This window comes from Pseudopipra pipra, chromosome 23, assembly GCF_036250125.1.
Source record: "Pseudopipra pipra isolate bDixPip1 chromosome 23, bDixPip1.hap1, whole genome shotgun sequence".
NCBI lineage: Eukaryota > Metazoa > Chordata > Aves > Passeriformes > Pipridae > Pseudopipra > Pseudopipra pipra.
The window spans coordinates 6,424,267-6,444,301 of NC_087571.1; the positions used below are offsets into that span (position 1 = coordinate 6,424,267).

The window sequence follows — 20,035 nt, forward strand, 5'->3', positions numbered from 1 at the left end:
TCGCCATGGCAACCACTCCTGTGGTCCAGCGGTCCAGCATCCCTGACTCAAGGAGCAGCATCAGGGTGCATCCCAGGGTCGTGCATGGAGGTGCTGGGAGAGAGTTCTGCCTTTGGAGTCTCCTCTTGCGTTCCCAACAGTGCCTTAGAAATTAAGAATCAATCCGATTATTCAAGCCCATAAACAACATCATAAAAATAACATCAATTTGCACAGAAAGGCGCTGCATTAATGCGCCGAAATAATGATGCACTTTTACAACATAAATTTACAATCAATCTCGCTTTTAACACTGTGAAACAACAGTTGGAGGAGGATCAATCCTTCGCCTGAATTAGACGCTTGAGTCAGAGATGCTCCGGGGGTTATTTTTGGAAGCTTTTAGCACCAGCTCTGGCAGGGCTGGCGCTGTCGGATCCGCTGGCTCCGCGCACGACAGCAGGTCCCGCAGCACCCGGCGCTCGCGTCGGGACACCGGGAGGTCGCAGCGAGAGCTGTGCTGGCTCTGCCTGCCTTGCCTTTCCCCGGAGCGCTGCTGTGGGAGGGGCGTGTGCCTTGGGAAGGGAAAAACAGGGATACGCGGAGCTGCCAAGAGCAGGCTGGGCTGCGGCGGGCTCGCTCCTGCAGACTCCAGTCCCCGTTTGGGTGCTGGATACAGGTGACCCATCCCTGGGGCCGTGTGGGAGCGTGTCTGGCTCTCCTGGTCCAACAGACCTGCCCAAGCCTGGGCTCCTTGTGTCCCAGGAAAGGGCATTTACCAGGATAAAGCCAGAGAACTGCAATTCCACACACCAGCATTGCCAGAAAATACCCCTCTCATTTTTCCCTCTTCCGCTGTCCTGGAAAACATGCCAGGGGTCCTGGCAGTGGCCATTGCCGGTCACTTCCCGGAGCTGCATCCCACCTGTTTTTCTGAGTACCTTTCCAGGAAAGACTCAGGCTTTCTAGACCCCAGATCCCCAGGCCCTGTTGCTACCGCTCTTTAGCTCGCTGGCTTTCTATTTTTATTATTTTTACTTATAAATGGGCCCCAAAATGAAATCTCTGCTTATGGAGAGATTGATTAGTGAACCAACTCAATTATGTCTTTAGCCGAGAGCTATATTAAGTAATGCAGCAAAATTATTGCTGTGTGCAGATCCATTTTGTTAAGCAGCTGTTCGCCCGTCCGAGGAGGAGAAGATGGAGGTTAAAATGTTTTTATGGCTCTGGAGACACCCAGGGACCCCAAAGCCATGGGGCAGCTGATCCCAAGGCAGGCAAGGGGGATAGTGTGAGCCCAGGCTCCTTGGCTGAGCTGGGCTTGCTTCCTAAGGGGCTCCAGGCTCCAGGAGGGAAGAACAACCAGCCCTGAGGCCAGGCTGTCCCACTGCACCCTCACCAGCTGTGAGCCTCCTGTAATTCCCTGTTTTCCCTGGTGCTTGCCTGGCTCTGCCACAGGCTCGCTGGCACACAGCAAGGGGTCCACAGAGCCACAGCCGGCTCTGGAAGGGACAGAGGGGCAGAAGGGGCATCTTTTACATTTTGTTTCCTGGCTGCTGTCATTAGCATTGGTGTTCCTTGGCAAGGATTCCCTTCCCTCTCCTCATCCCGCTCCACAGCTTCCCTGTGCCCGCTTCTGGACACTCGCTGCTGCCGGGGCTTAGAGCAGACTGCTGCCTGCCCTTGGTAAATAAGAGTTGGGAGATATTTACATACCCGTGTCCTGGGTTTATAAATAGTGAGGGTGGGGAATGCTCCTGGGTGAGCTCCCACAGCCCTGCTTTCCCCTTAAAACACTAACGGCTTCCAGGGAGCGCCGGCAGCTCCAGCAGGTTCATCTGCCTAGTTAAAAGGAAGCCGAACTCATCTTCTTATTCCAAGTGTCTTTTAGAATGCAATTAACTTCCACACCGTGTTTGTACTTCCCAAACCTTTTAATTCAGTTGTACAAGGACAAGGGTGTTCCTGCCGGGAACAGGAATGTTCAAACGCGGAAGGATCCGGGTCAGACCTGGGTGTAATTAAAGATGTGTTCCCTGTGTTCAGGAGCTTTGCTGCACGTTGCTCTGCCTTCAGGTGCAGTCACAAATGCCATGGCAGGGAGAGGGGAAAGGGCCGCCTGCTCCTGCACGGAGCTTTCCATGCCAGTCTGGAGACTGCTCCCACCGCAGGTGAGGCCGGAGTGGCCCCTTCCAGAGAGCCTTGGGGAGGCAGTGGGTAACCAACCCGAAACAGGAAAAGCTCAGTGCCATTCCTAATGCCCTCCAAGAGGCTCCTGGAAAAGCGTCATGTTTTTCCCAAGCAGATCCCAGCAAGGCTGTCCAGTCCCCTGGACCAGCACAACCCTCCTGTGCCCTCGTGAGTCCCCGTTTCCCAGTGCCTGCAGGGAAAAGCCAGTTGGATGGGAAAGCCCTTCAGCCATGCCGAGCATTTCCCGGGATTTCCTCATAGACTTCGCCTTAGAGCAGCTAATCCCTCACTGAAGAGCTCCTGGGCAGTGATCCTCATCCTCTGGAGGGAAGGCAGGGAAGATGAGCAGCCGTGCTAGGGGTGGTTCAGGGGGAGGGATGCTGGGATCTGGCTGCCCCACTAATGATGAGAGTGAAAAGAGAGATCCAGATACCTGCTTTCTAGGATGTCTTCCACGTGACACCTGAATTTGGGAATTGCCTCCCCAAGGCTCTCAAAGCTGTGTGGAGCTGGCTCTGCTGTGGCACGTGGGTCGCTGGAGCGAGCCTGTCCTACCCCTCCCCACGGATCCCTCTGGGCCCTGCAGGGTGCCATGGGGCAATGTGAGGGGAGGCCTCATTACAGTCCCCTTATAAAAGTGCCTGGCAGCTCGTTATGACCTGCAGGCTCAGGTGAAATAATGAGTTTTCATTGCTGTGCAGTAAAGTTTATGGAAGTTATAAAGGAATGAAGCTCCGCGCGGATGCACGACGGCACCTGGGGAGTGCAGGGGTGGGGGGAGAACTCGGGGGTGCTTTGGGCACCCAGCAGCTGATTAATTAGGGGAATGGTGGTGATTGGCACTGAGCAGGGTTCTCCCCCAGCTGGGGCAGTGTGGGTGTGTGGTGGGAGGGCTCGGTGGAATCTGGGACCAGGAGCAGAGATGGACACGTTCATAGAGAGTCTGAATTAAACACCAAACCAGCTCCCGTTACAGCTGCACACGCAGGTCACAGGTTTTATTGACTGTGGCACCGTTCCATCTGCTTCAGCCTGACATTCTGGGTCCTTCCTCTTGCTCAAAGCTTTACTTTTACGGCAGCTCAGCTCCCCAAAGGCTTTTTTCTCCTACTGCCATTTCAAATCCCCAGAGGATTTGTGTTGTCTCTCAATCCTAGGTCCAGGCTGCCTGGGGGCTGCTGCCCTCTCTGGGCTGGCTGGTGCTGGGATACCACAGTCCCAGGGGACTGTTGCCCATCCACACCCCCAAGTCATGCTCTGCCTGCGTCTCATGAAGATCCTCGATAATTTCACATTTAATTTTCATTTTTCAGGTGACAAAAGCAAATGATAAATGTCACCTGTGCTTCTTTTAATGATGGCAGCATTAAAAAGGAGCATTAAAAGGGGCAGTGAGGTGATGATGAGAGATGGGAGGGAGTCACTGGGGAAGCAGCATCCCCAGGAATGGGACAGTGGGTCATCATGGTGACACTGAGCATGGCCCTGGGGGGGGCTGGCATCCCCTGCCTGGCACCGACCCCCAAGTTGCTCTGCTCTGCCTTTCCCTGCCTGGTTTCATCACCAGCTCTCCAGAATATTCTCTGTCCCTCTCTCCATTGCTGTGGATGTCAGGAAGAGCCTTTAGGCTCTAGTACTGGTGATATCAACAGTAACTAAGTTTGATCTATATCTTCCTTGTCTGCAAACGAAGGCAGCTGGTGCTGGAGGCTCCATGTACAAAACCAATCATAGAATCATAGGATGGCTTGGGTTGGGAGGGACCTTAAAGATCCTTAAAGGGTTCCAGCCCCCTGCCGTGGACAGGGACACCTCCCACTAGCCCAGGTTGCTCCAAGCCCCGTCCAACCTGGCCTTGAACACTGCCAGGGATGGGGCAGCCACAGCTTCTCTGTGTAACCCTGCCAGAACCTCAGTACCCTCACAGGGATGAATTTCTTCCTAACAACTAATCTAAGCCACTTGAAGCCATTCCTCCTTGTCCTGTCTCTGCAGGTCTTGATGAATCCTTTCTGTGAAATTCTCCCCAGGCTTGGGAAAATCTGTTCCGGTGGGACTGGGGGATGGGGGGAGGATGTGGCACTACCCTGGTGCCCGCAGCAGCCCCAGGGTTTGCTCCACGGGCAGAGGGACAGCCCAGGCTCAGCAGCACATCTCTGAGAGCTGCCCCCGTGCACGGCCCTGCAAAGTGCGCTATTAAATATTTAAGTCAGTTTAACAAGTCAATAGAGTCGGTGCTGTTGGAGGGTCGGGGGCTCGCTCCCAGCCTACTCTGATTAACAGAGTACCTGGCCGGCCAAGATGTGCTGCTCCAGTCAGCCAGGGCTGTGTTACACAGCGCTCGGGGCCCCAGACAGGCAGCGTTAACTGGGAAGCATCGATTTCGACATTAGCCGGCTTTTACATTCGAAAGCAGACGATGCAAGGACCTTCAATTATCTTCAAAGCAACTGAAAGGAAGGAAATTGGTCTTAGATGTGGTAAATAGACTCCACAAACTCTAGTGAAGCATGCAAAGATGTACACAAGGGAATTACAGATCCCCGCCTAACTGGCTGGAGTTTACTCAAAAATGTGATTGGAATTCTCCAGATTTCACGGGAGGATGTTTTGGTGCTAATCTGATCTGGGAGGTTGTTAATCTGATTGGGATTATTGCTTCAAGAAGAAATCCTCACCTGGTGTTTCCTGAGGGTCAGCCCCTGCTCAGGAGTGCCTGGAAAGAGAGATTTCCCCAAAATAGCTCTAGGAGTTATTGCCACTCAGTGTGCCTTGGGGCTGGCCGTGTGCTTTACCCCATGTGAGTCTGCACCACCTGGTTTGTGTCCTGTTTGGCTTTTTGGAAGGTTTTGGGTTGTTTTTTTTTCTGATACCATATGTTGAACCAGATTTTTCCCAAGAACACCAGAGCAGTGAGGGAATGTTTCTTTTGCTCCTGAATAATCCGTCTATCCCCGCAGATGCTGTGCACACAAAAAGTTCTGTCCCAACCCCTCTGGAGTCTGTCAGCCCCTGCAACTCCCCAGTGAGGCTGAGCTCTGCTCCTGGGGTGCTGTGGGGCAGAACTCCCCACTCCCATGGGAATCACTGCACCGTGGTGGGATCACCCTGTCCCCTCCCACGGGATGCTGCATCCTGAGCTCCCCAGCCCCTCAGCACTGCCATCCCACGCAGGGATTCCCTGGCATGGCTCTCTGTGTTTGGGCTCTCCCAGCCCACTGCAGGCATTGAGATCCAGGGCATTGTGTAAAGAACCCAAAGTACCGTTTTTTTCCCTCACCACCCTCTGCTTTTCCACCTGGGATAGCAGCATGCCCGGCTCCCTGGGTATCCCTTGTCCCCAGGCATTGCTCCAGAACAGGTTATTAAGGCTCCTAAGGAGCGGGACTCTCCCTGTGAGCCAGCACCTCTCTCCCTCTGTGCAAGGGAGGAAACACCAGCAGGAAAACGGTGCTGTTATTGTGCCCAGGCTTAAATAAGGAAATCCTGTTTAAAATGTTGGTTTGTTTTCTTTTTTTTTCCCCGAGCCTCGGTGGTTTCCTCAGCCCTAAAGGTTGTATCGAGCAAATACAGCAGATCTTTCCGACAAGGATTATTGACTGGGAGTCACACAGCGTGTAAACAGGGGTGGCAGGTTTGATCTGCAGCACAGCCGTGTCAATGCTCCGATTGATCCCAACAGAGGGAGTTCAGAGCACCGAAGGAGGTTGGGCTGGGTGTGTGGGAGCAGTGCTGGCAGGGACAGAACCAGCTGGGCAGCGGGTCCCTGTCCCGATGGTGAGGGGGGACACCCTCTGAGGGGTGAGGGGAGAGCCGGGGACCCATCAGTCCACGTGCTGAGGCACCGCTGCCCAGCCCTGCAGGATTTGTCTGCGTCAGGTCAGGCTGGGTTTGCTCTTCCCATTGCTTAGCAACACGGCAGGGCCAGCGGCAGGAGAGAGGGAGAGGAGAACCACAGGGGGCTGAAGTCGGCTTTGAGTGCGCTCAGAGCAGCCTGTCAGAATCCTGTCCCTGTCCCCCTCCCGGCCTCTGCAGGGTCCTGCTATGGGGCGGTGATGGAGCAGAGTCAGGGAATGCTCTGTGGGAGTCTCAGGTCATGCTTATTCCTGTGTTTATGTTGGTCTTTATGGAATAATAGGTGGTTTATGCTCTGCCATGGCATGTGGACACTGCTGGAAGCAGTTTGGGACATCCCAAGTTGTCTTCTTGCTTGCAGCTGGAATGTCCCCACCAACCATACATAAATAGTACACACACCATGTGGGTATGGGCTCGTTCATGAGCCAGTGGGAATGGTGCCCTGTGGAAACCTCAGGGGCTGAGTTCTGTCCCTGCAACAGGCACCTTCCCCCAGGCCCACGGGAACGCTGCTCACAGGCAGGCAGAGGGTGAGGGACGTGATTCCAGGAGCTGAGCCTGGCCTGTCAAGGAAACTTCCCTCGAAACCCTTGGTCTCATCCGTTATTTCCGAGGAGCGGGATGACTCCCGGGTGTGAGTCAGCAGCGAGGCACCAGTGGGATAAACAGAGAGGCTCTGACAAGGGAAGGCAGCGCCGTCGCTCTCCAAGGGAGACGGGGAGAAGGAGCTGCCTCGGCGGGCGGCGTGGCCGGGAGCCAGGGAGATTTGTGGCAGGGAGAGGGGAGGGGGACAGCGCCCGTCCGTGACTCAGGCGCCGTGAAACCGCTCGTACGTTTTGATTAAATACGGAGCTCCACAGCGATGAAAGGAGCCAAAACACAACCTGCAGACTCTTGGCCACAACACGGGAGATCTGAAAGCCTCATTCAGTGTTTTATCTCCTCCATGTAGAGCTGCTGTGGTACAATGAAGCGAGGGACAACTCGAGCCATCCGTGTCCCGAGCATTCCCCCTGCCCAGCCCGGTGGGAGCAGCCAGGGGCAGTGCTGCGGAGCCCACAGGGCTCTCCAGAGCTCCCTGAAGAATATTTTATATTTTTTACCCCCAAATAATCCTCCCTTGCTCTGTAATTACCCTTCTCTAGCCGCATTTTCCGTTCTCTGGTAATTAAATCAAGCAGCACAAGGGCAGAAACACCTCGTGAGCTGCGCTCTGGCGTTACATCAACACCTCGGAGCTGCCAATCCCTCCGTTTGCCTGCACGGCCTCAAGAGCACTCATTGGGAACAGACTGTTTAATTTCTGCTTTCACATCTCTCAGGGCCTCTGGGACCCTCTGTGCAGGCTGTGGGAGGGGATGCTGCCCCCGGGAGCAGGGCGCTGCTCTGCCCAGGGGTTCCCTGGGATTAGTGGGAGCATCTGAAGGCGAAGGGCAGGGCTGGGGGTCAGTGCTGTGCCCCCCTCACCTCGCCCTGCAGCCTGGTGCCAGGCAGGTCACGGTGTGCAGGCTGGCAGCTCCCAGCAGCCCGTGCCGTGGGCGGCTGGCCCGGGTTCCGCTCTGTTTGCCTGGGATGTCCTCCAAACGCCGGCCAGTCACAGGGAATTTTCAGCCTGAACGGTGATTTGGCTTCGTCCTGGAGGTAGCAGAAGGTTTCTCGTGACACTGGGGGAGTCCAGCAGCTCAGGCAGGGATTGTGGCACGTGTGCTTCAGGCTGGGTGGTGTCTGCAGGGTGAGGACCATGCTGGTGAGCGGGCAGGTGCTGGAGCTGGCGGGAGGATGGGGAGAGGCTGGGATAACCCTAATTCCTCTCATGGGCACTCTGTGTGTGGGACAGGTCTGGCACCATCCCGGGACAGGGATGCTGCATGCCGGGAGCACCGGCTCCCGAGGCAGCCGTGCCATGGAAGATGGGCACTCCTCCTGCCTTTGGAGCTATTTATCTTGGGAGAAACAGAGGAATATTTTGTATCTTTGACAAAGCAGCACTTTACGGGAGCTTGACACTTTATTAACTAATCTCTGATACTTGAGTAATTTATTATGTTTAAGCTGGTGCCATCAAGTCTCTCAGCAGTGTCCGTGTGCGCCGGGAAATAAATTAAAGACTGTCCAGAGATACTTGGCTCATCGCTGTGATTGCTGGGCTGGCGAGATGGAGGGCTAAGGTTCTCTCCTCCTGCAAATTGGAAATTAGGAATTAATAAGATGACAGGACAGAGAGCCCCGCTGGCTGCGTCTGGCAGAGAGCTGCTGCTGGGGGAGTGGGCACGGCGCTGGCACGGCGGCTCCAGGAGCGGGCACGGTGCTCTCTGGGTGCTCTCTTCAGGGGGGCTCCATGGGCTGTATGAAGCCTCATGGCATGTCAGCATTTCCAAGGAGTCAGTGGGATAATGTGGGTAATTACAGGCCTGCCAGGAGGGCATCAATCCTGGGCGATGCTGTGGAAGGGCTGATACGGGACCTCATTAACAAAAAATTAAAGGAGGTGATGTAACAAATGCCAATCACGGGTGCCTGGAAAAGAGACCTCGTCAGGCTGAGTTGGTATCTTTTTGATTTGATTGCAAGTTTTCTTGGTAAAGGTGACAGTGCTGATGAGGTGCTCCTTGGCTATGGGAGATGGTCCAGCGGGTGCTCCGAAGGTTTGGGATGGAGGCTTGGGGTCCCTTCTGGGCTGGGAGGGCACAGGCTGGGGAAGTTGTCAGCTCTTCCCACAGCGGTGGCAGCAAGGAGATGGTGAGCTGCCCCATCCGCCCGTTTCCATGGCAACACAGAATTCCTGGCTGGGGGAGGAGGGAGCAGCCCTGGCAGGAACTGTTCTGCTGTGGGTGAGCATGGGCTGGGGCTGGTTCCTCCTCCACAGCCACGGCCCACACAGGTGCTTGCACAGACTGGGCGGGTAATTAAAACGTGTACCATGAGCGATCAGCAACTGAAACTTTAATTACTCAGCCCGTGCCTGGATTTCCCCCTCCCCAAATTGCCCAACTCAGGAAAGGAAGCAGGAGTGGGGAAGGAGGCTGAGGGAAAACCTGATTACATTTATTAAGCCAATACAAAAACTTGGCACTGTAATAATAATTAAATTAATTATAAAAGCAAATTGCTTCCAAAAATGGAATTTGACAGTTTACAGGCTGCTGTGTGGATCCAACGGGCTCAGCATAAAGTGGGCAGGATGCAGCCCCCCCCCTTTGAGCCCTCTGACAGTGCCCACAGCCACCAAGGGTCTTTGCTCCAGGGTGTTTGCTCAACTTGTCACATGTGGCAGGATGCATTTTGGGGACAGACATGAAGCTCCATCTTGCCTTTCCCCTTAAAGGCAGGTGAGCTCCTCCTGCTTTGGAATGCTGGGGAGTGGTTACCTTTGCCCAGCATGGTGGTGTGGGAGGCTTCTTGCCCAGTCCTGGAAGGAGCTGTGGGGCTGCGAGGGAATGCCAAAGGGATATCTCCAACCCCTTATCACGTTCCATTTGGGATGGCTGCGTGCTGTAACCTGCCTGGTGCCAGTCAGGGGACGGTTTGTGACTTTGTTGAAAGTGAAAAATCATCTGCTGAAAGATGAGAAAAGTGCTGGCTTAAAAGTGACACGTTTTTGGCCCAAGCTGCTGGGTCTGGAAAGCTGCTCAGAGGAAGCAGATTGCTTTCAACCAGAAAGGGTTTGATTGAAAACCTTGTTTTCCGTGGGAGGAAAAAAGTTTTGACAAAACGTTTTTACAGTAACCTGGGTCCTGTCTCGCTGCCGGCACTGGAAGTCGCTTTCTTGTGTCATCAGAGCACTTCCCCCAGCACCCTTCGGCAGCCCTTGTGCTGATGATTTAATTTTGAGGATGTTTTTGCAGCCAGCCAGAGTGGCAAGGACAGGGCAGTAACATTGGAGTGCTGGAGGATGAAGGAAAAGCTGCCCCAGTGCAGGTGATTCCTCTCCCAGTAGTTGTGGGGACTCTCCCCCAGTCTGGCTTCCCCTCCCATTGCAGAGGGTCCGAGATCAGTACCCAGGATGGGGTTCCCAAATTGCCTCCAACTGCTGTGCAGAGCAATGGGGCCCATGTTTTCACAGCCTGTATTTTGCCATCTTGTCTCCTTTAGTTAACAGCAGAGGTTGCTTCTGCCGTGCAAAGTAGGTCAGAGCCGGAGCCAAGGGCTTTCCGAGCGCCCCGGGTTGGGAAGTGGGAAGCTCTGTGCTCTCCTCCTCTCCCGTCCTGCTCCTTCCTCCAAAGGCATGCTGGCATCCAGCCACTTTTAACCACTGGGTTCGAGCAGCAAATTATAAGTTAAATTATAAATAATGCCCCGCTCCCGGCGGGCTCTGTCTGTTCTGCCGGCGCAGGAGCCGCTCCCAGCCCGGCTCTGCATTCAGGCCAGCGCGGTCGTTATGTCTGCGGGGTGCCGGCCTGCATCGATCGCCCTGAAAAATGCATGAGCGTGTTCCCTCGCCAGGAGAGGGGCAGCTCAGCCTTCCAGCATCCTCCCCAGCATCCTTCCCGGCCCCGGGAGTGGCGGTGGAGCCGTGCTCTGCCCTCGCTGGAGAGCAAACCCTGCTGTTGCTGCCTGCGGCAGCCGTGCCACTTTTGCTGCGGCTGGGACCGGTTCCTTACTGCGATTTCCAGGAAAATCCCATTATTCCACGAAGCCCTGGCACTGCTGGGGATATCTGCCCCACATGGAGTGCCAGCTTGCCACAGTCCCTGTGTGGTGGGGCAGAGAGGTGCTGCTCTGCCCGGGCACCAGGATGTGATGCCACTGGGGCGTTGCCATTGCCATGCAGCAGAGGGGATGCTGCAGGGAGAGGACCCCAAATCTCAGCAGCCCATGTGGGGTTCTCCACTCCTTGCCCACGATGGGTGTTGAGCAGGAGGGCAGGAGGCTGTTGCCCCTCGCTCTTAAACCAGGCAGCCGGAGCAACGCACTCACTGCAAATACCAGTGCAGTTGTTCCAGTGGGAAAAGCTCCGGGCACATTGTAGAGAGGATTTTTAACCCAGCAGGAACCTCCTGTGCAGGCCTCAGGGAAGATGTGAGAGTTTTGGAGTGCTGTTCCCTAAGTTCAGCAGAGAGGAAAGTGCTGGCTAAGCTGCTCCTCTGGCTCACCCTGTGCTTCACCCCCTGGGTTTCCGTGCAGGTGTAATGGATGGAGAAGAGTGGGATTGAAGGTCTCGAGGGCAGAGAAGACAGTGTGTGAGCCATCAGTCAGGTGCAAAAGCAAAGTAGTAACATTCCAGGGCAGTAATTTTTAATAATTTATGATTTTCTCTGGGTTCCCAGAGTGTTATTACCTCACTTAACATCATTTACAAATTACACATGATCCCATCAATTGTAGTAAAGTGAGGAAGTGTCTGGGAGATGCTCAAAAATCAAATGCTATAGAGCAAATGAGAATTTATGCTGAATGGGCTGCAGTGATGGCAGGGGCAGTGATGTGGTGCCACTTGCCCTGGTGCTGCTGGCTCGGTCCTGGAACTCGTGTGTCCCTGGGACACACACCCACCACTCGTGTGGTGGGTGCAGAGGGTGGGAGAGGGGACAAGGGATGAGCTGTGGGACCCATCCACAGTTGTGTTTTCTCCCATGATTCCTGCAAGGAAGGAAAGCAGAAAGCAAGCCCTCTCCTCCTCCTCCTCCTCACTGGGGGCTGCATCTCAGGCAAGCTCGGGAAAGTGCCGTTTCCTTTGTATCACCGGTGGCATGGAAATCTTCTCCATGGCAACACGGCCGGCAGTGGGCAGGATGTGGCCCGCTGGGATGCTCTGCCAGAGGGGGACTGGGTGCCTGGTGGGCAGCACCAGCAAGGCAGGGTTGGAGGGGCTTCAGCGGAGCCCCTCGGGGTCCAGAGGAAGGGAAGGGGCACCCAGCTCCTGGCACAGACAGCTCACCATGTCCCCTGGGCAGTGCTGAGCGGGATCAGGCACCTTTATGGGATCCAAAGAAAGGGGTGGGGTGAACATCCGTGGTCACACTGGTGGAGGGGGTGAGTGGGGACAGCTGACCTGGGACCCACACTGTCCTCTGCTCCCCCCAAACCCAGCTGTGTTTCAGATGGAGGAAACCTGTTGTGGTTCCTCATGGAGACTGCTGGGAAGGGGCGAGACCACCCCTCTGCACAGCATTCCTTAATTCCTCTCTCACAAGGTTCAGAGAGAAGTGAACCTGTGCAGAGAAAGCAGCCCTTTGTTATCTCCTAACTCCAGTTTGCATACAGCAAAAGGAGGGGGGAAAGCTGAGGAAAACACCCCTGCATTGAAGCAGGTGCCAACCTGGCTGCTCTCCCTGCCCAGAGTTCTTCTGGCATGAGTGGGACTCACAGTCCTCTCTGCTTAAAGCACTGCACTTGGCAGAGCCTTTTAACTTAAAGGAATGTCCCTGTCCTGCACAAATTTGCTCACATTCTGCTTTCATGCAGTGCCTCTGGATGTGCCAGTGATTGTCATGGGGAGAGCAAAGCTGGATGAAAGAGCTCCTGAAATGGCAGTGGGAATGGAATTGGTTGGAGCTGGTGTGCCTGTCTGTTGGAGTTCCCATCCCAAGCTGAGCAGGGCAACTGAGCTGCTGGGGCTCAGCACTGAGCACAGGATTTATTTGGATTTGGAATTTTCCCCATCACTGAGGGGGCTTTGCTGAGCGTGGGCAGGGCTCCCTTGAGGGGGGGGCTGCAGTCCCCAAATTGCCAGGGGTATTAGTGGGCTCCGTGGCCTCATCTGCAAACAGATTATTTTTAAGTGAAAGGACAGTGGCAGCTGCTCAAATGCATCGACTTGTTGAAAACCACACAGATTTGGATACCGATGGCACCGAGCGCTATCGCTGAGGTGTCTCGGCCCATCTGCGTAAAGTAACTATTGATTTTGGTTGATATGCATCGATTCCAAGAAAACTGCCCTGCTTTGAAAATGAACTTCCAGTAGTTTCAAGGGAAGAGGCAGCGCACGGGTCTCTCTCTCTCAGGGCTCCCTCGTTTTGCTTAACGCGGCTCCCGCATCTGAAAAGCAGAAGCCAAGGCAAACAAATAGCTCGGAGGGAATTAAAACGCATCGATCCTCGGGGCGGGATAATGGTCTCTGCTAAAAGCTTTTGGAGACGCTAATACCTCGCTTTGAATAAAGATCTGCCTCCGCCGCTCCTCCCGCGGTCGCTGGGGTGGGAGGTGGAGAGCGGCGCCCCGGGGGTGCCCACGCCCGACCCCAGGGTTCCCCGTGGTCCTGCAGGAGGCCGGGCTGTGCCAGCTGTCCCCTGCTGTCCGTCTGTCCGCCCGTGGTGTCTCCTCCTTGCAGTCATTTTGGTTGGCAGGGAAGGGCAGTGCCTCGGCGGTGGCACCCGGGCAGCCTGACCTGGCAGAGCTGCGCCGTCCAGTCCATCTGGGAGAGCCAGTCCTAGTCCCTCCAGCAAGTCCTCTCTGTTAATTAAAGGTATTAATTGGCATGCAGCCTGCTTATTTAAAGAGGCAGTGGCCTCTGTGGTGCCTGGCAGCAATTAGAGCTGCACAGAGCCATCCTCAGATCTGGGCACCAGTGCGGAACAGGGCATCATGGTCACGTGAGGGACTTCTGTCCCCATCCCTGGGGAGGACAGTGCTGGCACTGGGAGCTGTGAGAGGAGGCAGGGACCCTGAGGGAATGCCTGAGGGGCTGAATTCATCCCTGCTGTCCCTCATCTCCTCCTGGCCCCTCTCTGCACCGCTCCAGTGCTTCAAACACCCAGCGTGTGCAATGAGTGAGAGTGCAAGCAGGAGAGTTTTACTGTCAGGAAACACATCTTCAGTGAAAGATATTATTTCTCACCTGTTTCCTTCCTTTCACTGATTAATTTGCACTATAAGCCACAGGAGGGATGCCTTTGGTGCTGTATTTCATGGTCATTCCCCAGCAGCCTGGATGCTGCTCCAGCATCCTGGGAAGGGGATGGGATGCAGTGATGCCACTGGCATCATTCCCTGACCAGGCAGCTGTGGGGTGGCACTGGCCACCACAGCCCAAAGGGTTCACCCTGGCTCCGTTAAAATCCTTGCACTTCCATTTCCCAGCGTAGTCTGGGAGCGACAGGAAAATTAGATCTAATAATGAATGATTACAACTTCCAAGGTAAGTCTAGTTGGTTGACTAATCAATTTGGTTAAGTGAAAATCCATAGCAAATGAGGCAGCCGCAGTACAACATTTCTCCATCCAATTTAAATTAAAACACCAACCATAATAATTTCCCAATTACTCTGGGAGGATGCACCAGGGACTTGCCCCTCGAGAAGGGAAATGTCAAGGACTGCAGGAGAGGCCCCAGGAGTGGGCAGGAGCAGGGAGCAGCCTCTGGCTTGTGTGGCTGCCCGTCCCCTGCCCGCAGATCCCAGGGTGAGCCCAGCCTGGCAAAGCAGCTGCTGAGGAGCCAGGGAGGGGAGCCTTCTCCTGCAGATGCGTTGTAATTTCTCTGTTTTGCTGTGGCAGGAGTGGGAGGGACACGACCATTAAATCCCCTGGAAAGTCGCCGCAGCAGCGTTAGTGGTCTGCATTATTTATGTGTGTAGGGTCGAGCTGCGCCGAACTGTGCCAAAAATAAATAACCACGGTCACTGAGCTCTGGGCACGGGGGCTCCTGGGGGTGGGGGCTCTCATCCTGCAGCGGGGGGGGGTCCAGGTGGGGGCCCTGGCAGGTCCTCCTCCTGTTTTTGGCCATCTCTTCACCTATGCCAGGGATAACTAACGAGCCATCCGTGTCACAGGCACAGGGTGTGAGGGCTCAGCAGGTGAATAATTCACTGGGTTTGCAGAACTTGGTACCTGTGCAGAGTTTTGTGCCCTCACTGGGTAAGGTGGTACTGCAGAGTCAGGTGGCTTTTTGAGGGGTTCCCTGCAAAGCTGGGTGTCAGCAGGGGAGCTGCAGTGCCTGGCACTGGGGGACTGTGGCTTGGGCCAAACTTTGTAAGGACTGTGCTGATAAATAATGGAGCAGCTTCTTCTCCTCAGGGCTGTGGAAATGCTCCTGCCTGGTGTGGGAGAAGCCTTTGGATGCATGTGGATATAAAAGGGTCAGGCACCGGTGAGTGAGAGCCAGGAAACATTTATTTCATGCTGAAGTGCAGAGGTCCCTGTGTGGGCACGGCTGAGGAGCAGCAATCACTCATGGGTTTCAGAGCAGACATCTCTTGATTCACCTTTCCCAGCCCAGGGAATGGGGGCTTCATGCCTGGAACACACACAGAATGGTTGCTGCCATTGCTAGAGGAATTGTAGCATTTCCTCTTAGAAAGCCAGAGGGAGAAGAAATGATCAGATGTAGCTCATGTAACAGATGGATTTATGGATTATTTGGAGTCTCCTGTACTAATTTTGCAAATGCTGTATGTCTGCAGGCTCTTAATAGCTGCATTCCTGGCTAAATGGATAAAGAATATGTCCTGTGGGGACTGCAGGCTTTGGGGAATAACGTATGCAAATCCTGCAGGCTGAACACAGGTGGTGATGACTGAGTTTGTCGGCTCCCTCTCAGGACACTGCAGACCTGCTTGGTGTGGCCCAAAGCCCAGGGAGGACAAACCTGTACAAGCAGCTTGGCCCTGGGTGGGGCACCAAGGATGTGGAAGGTGGCAGAGGCCACAGGGATGGGACCACTGATGCCCTGGGATGAGGGATGCTCGTTCAGACCATATTCCTGCAGAGGCACCTACAGTGGGACCAAAGGATGGAGCTGGTGGGCACTTGTTGCAGTGCCAGGAGCTGGTGTCTCAGGGCTGTCCCTGCCACCTGCCACCTCCCTCCTCCAGCCGAGCATCCCAGCCGCCCCTGGGCTCAAGATGTCCTTTGAATGTTAAGGCTCTGGGTTTATTATCACTTTAGCTCTGCCTAAGAGGGAGAGCGCAGGCAGAGCCACAGCCCAGCTGGAGAGCAGGAGCCAAGGTGTTGGAAGCTGCATTCTGAATGCAAGGTGTAGGGGAGAGAAATTATTAAACTCTCAGATAGCAACAGAACTTCCTTTGTGAGCGCTGGAGATGGGAAATTATGCTGAAGCAATGCATTGCAAATCACCCTCTGAAAGGCAGAGAAGGGCCTTTTATCCTCCGGCCCTGAAGTTTTCCTGGTATCTTTGTATGCAGAGGCATTCCTTCAGGGGAGAAAGAGAAGCCAGCAATTTTGTGCCTGATTGGCAGGCTGTCCAGCGCCGGGAAAGATATTTGTTTTTTCAGAGAAGGGCTCACAGGCTGAAATCTCGCTCTTGCATTTTCCATTACAGAGGAAAATGAAACTTGGAAGACGTTCTCAGTGAGCGCTGCTTAGCCTTGGAGTAATAGTGGTGCTCCAGCAGCTTGAGAGGAGGGATGCTCCTCCAGGTGAGCCACAGGTGGGCAGGCACATCCCTGTGCCAGGCTCTGTGGCACACGTGCTGTATTTGGGGCAACACAAGGAGCTCCTCAGCCCCCAGACCCCCCTATGGGCACCGTGCAGGGTTTGGGCAGGGCCCACCAGCCCTCCCAGCTGCCCCTCACCCCTCTGCCCCCCTTGCCGGGCTCCTCCATCCAAGGCAGAGAGGAGGAACATCTGTTAGCACAAATGCCTTCCGAAGTTCTCCGTGACTCTCTCTCGGCATCTGCGTTCAACAAGCTTCGCTTGGCTTGTTCAGTGCTTGATTCTGGAGTGGATTCAAGAGGCGCTTCGGAGCCGGGAGTGGGAGAGAAGAGCCTCCAAATCTCACTTTCTCACTTCAAGAAAGATATTGAGGTGCTGTAGCGTGTCCAGAGAAGGGCAGTGAAGTTGGGGAAGGGTCTCGAGAGTAAGTGCTGTGAGGAGTGACTGAGGGAGCTGGTGGTGGAGTCCCCACCCCGGGAGGTGTTCAGGGAATGCCTGGACATGGCACTCAGTGCACTGGTCTAGTTGACAAGGTGGCAATCGATCAATTACAGGTTGGGCTTGATGATCCTGGAGTTCTTTTCCAACCTAAATGATTCTGCAATCCTCAATAAGGCATCGAGTCAGAACTTCTGCTGGGCCTGTTCTCATAGTGTGGGGAGAGTAACCAGAGATGGGATTCCGTAATAACAAACACCTTTGGAGCACCTCATTAAATCACTGCGTTTCTGAAGCACAGCGGGACACTTGTGTGAATAAATAGCACAATCTCCCCGGCTGAAGTATTTTCACATCTGAGTTATTTCCCCTGCATATGATCAGCTCCTTCCTCGGGTTTGTTCGCTCCCCCTGCTCTGCCACGAATGATTTTCACTGATGAGCACAATTAACAAATGAGAGACAAAGTCGAAAAAAACACGTTCTCCCCCCCCCCCCCCCAGCTTCCCTTTAATGTTTTACAGTTTAACAAATCGCCCGGAAAAGCGGAGTGAGGAGAGATCGCTGTGGCTGATCTCACAGCACAGCTTCTCCCTCCTTCTTGCTGCTTGTCTTTGCAGGCGACAAAATGACAGAAAAAGGAAAGGGAGAAAAGAGCGTGGCCAAAAAAAAGGGTGGAAAGACAGATGGGGTGTTTATGGGACCGGTGTGTTTGTGGATAGCAGGGCACGAGCAGGGCCGCGAGATGAGGGCTGTGAGATGAATTTAATAGTACAATTAATTTACTTGCAGCCTAATGTCTGTCAGAGCTGTGTCAGGGGGTGTGAGGTAGGCTCTGTGTGTGCCCGGGGTGCAGTGGGGATGGAGGTGGGCTGGGGTTTGCAGCTCACTGCGAGGTCCCAGTGTGGGGATCTCAGGGGGTCCCAGTGCAGGGTTCCAGGGGTTTCCCAGAGGGGGATCCTGGAACTCCCTGGGTGCCATTTCCCAACCCCTGCAGGTCTGTGGTGCTGTGCTGGTGCCTGCCCAGGCACATCACCACACACCAGCACTCCCCACTGTACCCCCAGCACCACACGCTCCGTACGGAGCGTTTCCAGCACGGTCTAATTACAGGGTGAATAACGGGCCCTCCCTCGCAGTTAATGTGTTAGGGAGCTTTATTACCAACAGGAGAGAGATGACACAGAAGGATATTACGTACGGTGTTGCTGGTAATTATTTTTATGGCTCCGTGTGAGTTTATGGTGGTGGCTGGGCGCGTTCCGAGCCGCCGCCTCCCGCTCCGCTGTAATTAACGTTCCCCGGGGCGGCCGAGCGGGGACCTGCCAGGGTCAGGTGTTGTGGTCGGGGCTGGGCTGGCGCCAGGAAGAGGCTCTCGGAGGTCTGGTGCTGCCATTCTGCTGCCTGCACTTCTCTGCCTGCCTGCACTTCTCTGCCTGCCTGCACCCCAGCCCCTGTGTGCAGCCACGGTGACATGAGGCCAGGGGGGCTCATCCCTCGATGCCGTCACCTCCAGACTTGTTTCTTTCCACTCTGATTGGCCAAACTCCTTCTTGGCAAAGCCAAGCACTTCTGCCAGCAAAGAACTCATTACTCCAAAGAAAAGGAAGGAATATAAACATCTTGAAAGGTGATGAATTCTTGTAGTCTTCTCTAGTGAATTTTGCTTCTGTAAATCTCTCCCTCTCTCTTTGCGTCTGCTAATTGGTCTTAGCATTAATTAATCTGATTTCATTATATTCTCTTTAATTTGTCAAGATATCATTTCTTTCTCGGGCGAAGAAACGCTTTAGAGGATTGTCACAATTGGAATAATTCCCCCCCTCCCTCTTTAAAGTTACCAGAGAAGTCATTATCAATTAAGCTAATTTGCATACACATTAGAGTAATCATTTTAGCTTAGCCAAATTTGCGAAAATTTACATAGTAAATTGACCTTCTGCATTTTCACTTAAACATATAAAGTGCAAGGGAGACTCGTGCCGGCATCGATAATGAAGCGGGGTTTATTTTGCATGGCTCTTGTACTCAGAGAGGTCTAATTAGACCAAGTAATTTTTGATTTCAGCCATAATTGCAAAACAAATAGGCTCTTGGGCAGTTTCTTCCCTTTCCCTTTGCCGGTGTCGCGTGGATGGGGAGTGTTAATGGGAAAGCTGGGTTTTCCTGGTTCAGCTGCATTTGGTGTCTGCACACCCCTCATCAGAGGGGATTTGGCTTCTTGCTCCTGCTTGAGCTGCTGAAGGTTATGGGGAGCTTGAGCTGCCGAGTTAGGAGGGGGAAAGGGGGAATGAGAAGAGTCATGCTGTGCTGGAGCAGGAAGGGAAGTGCTGCAGTGGTGCCACGTGGGCAGAAGCCACTGAAAATGCCGAAATCACTGAACCCTGAGCAGTCAGCTGGTGCTGAGCTGATGTAACAGAGGGGCCTGGCCTGCTGTCCACTCCTGTGAAGGCTGTTTGTGTGTCTGATGAATCCTTGTTGTCAGTGGGAGTGGGGGGCACAGCATGAGGAGGGAGCTGGGACCCCCCAGGTCAGGCAGGGCCAGGCAGTGCCCGTGACCCCCAGGCAAGGATGGCGGAATATCCATTCCTGCTTTGCCCACGAGGTGCAAGGTGGTGGAAAAATCCACCTCTCAGGCTTCTAACCAAGCAGCCCTCTACCCCCACCACCACACATTTTGGCCTTGAGTGGTTTTAACGGCAGCCTTCATGGTTTGATGGAGGATTTTACACTAATGCAAGGCATTACCTAGTTAATTTGGCCAGAATAGAGTGTAATTTTGCACGGTCAAAGTCATTGCTGCTTGAGCTAAAACTTCCATTACGGTGCAGTGCCCACCCTGCGAGGCCGCTGAGGAGAGATAAGTGGTGCTTTATTAATGGGTGTCCTCGGGAGCTCATTGAAGGGAGGGCTCCTCCTCTGCCTCGGGGATGGTGGGGATGAGGCAGCGAGGGGTGGGTGTGTGTCCAGTGTCCCAGGGAGGGGGCATGGCCATGGGCACACGGCACTTCTCCTGCCCAGGGTCCCAGCAGTGATGACGTTGTCCAAGGACACTGTTATGCCAAGCACTGAGAAAACAGAGGGCAGAAAAGTGACTCCTCTGATGGTGAGTGATCTGGGCTGGCTGCTGCTGGCCGGGGCTCAGAAGGGCTGTGCAGAGCAGAAGGATGTGCTCTGCTCCCACGGGTTTTGTGGGAACAGACTCTGGTCCTGCCAGGCTGACGAGATAAATCCC

The 20,035-nt window shown here is 54.3% G+C and overlaps 2 long non-coding RNA genes across 5 annotated transcripts in view; one reads left to right on the forward strand and one right to left on the reverse strand.

Annotated features, from left to right (window-relative positions):
* Window positions 1-20,035, forward strand: part of LOC135401843 (uncharacterized) — a 113,267-nt gene that overhangs the window by 35,174 nt on the left and 58,058 nt on the right. The window lies entirely within an intron of this gene.
* On the reverse strand, window positions 8,054-8,789 carry LOC135401996 (uncharacterized). Its single transcript, XR_010425005.1, has 2 exons — window positions 8,561-8,789; window positions 8,054-8,209 (listed from the first exon to the last, which is right to left on the reverse strand). It is a non-coding gene; the product is annotated as an uncharacterized LOC135401996 (long non-coding RNA).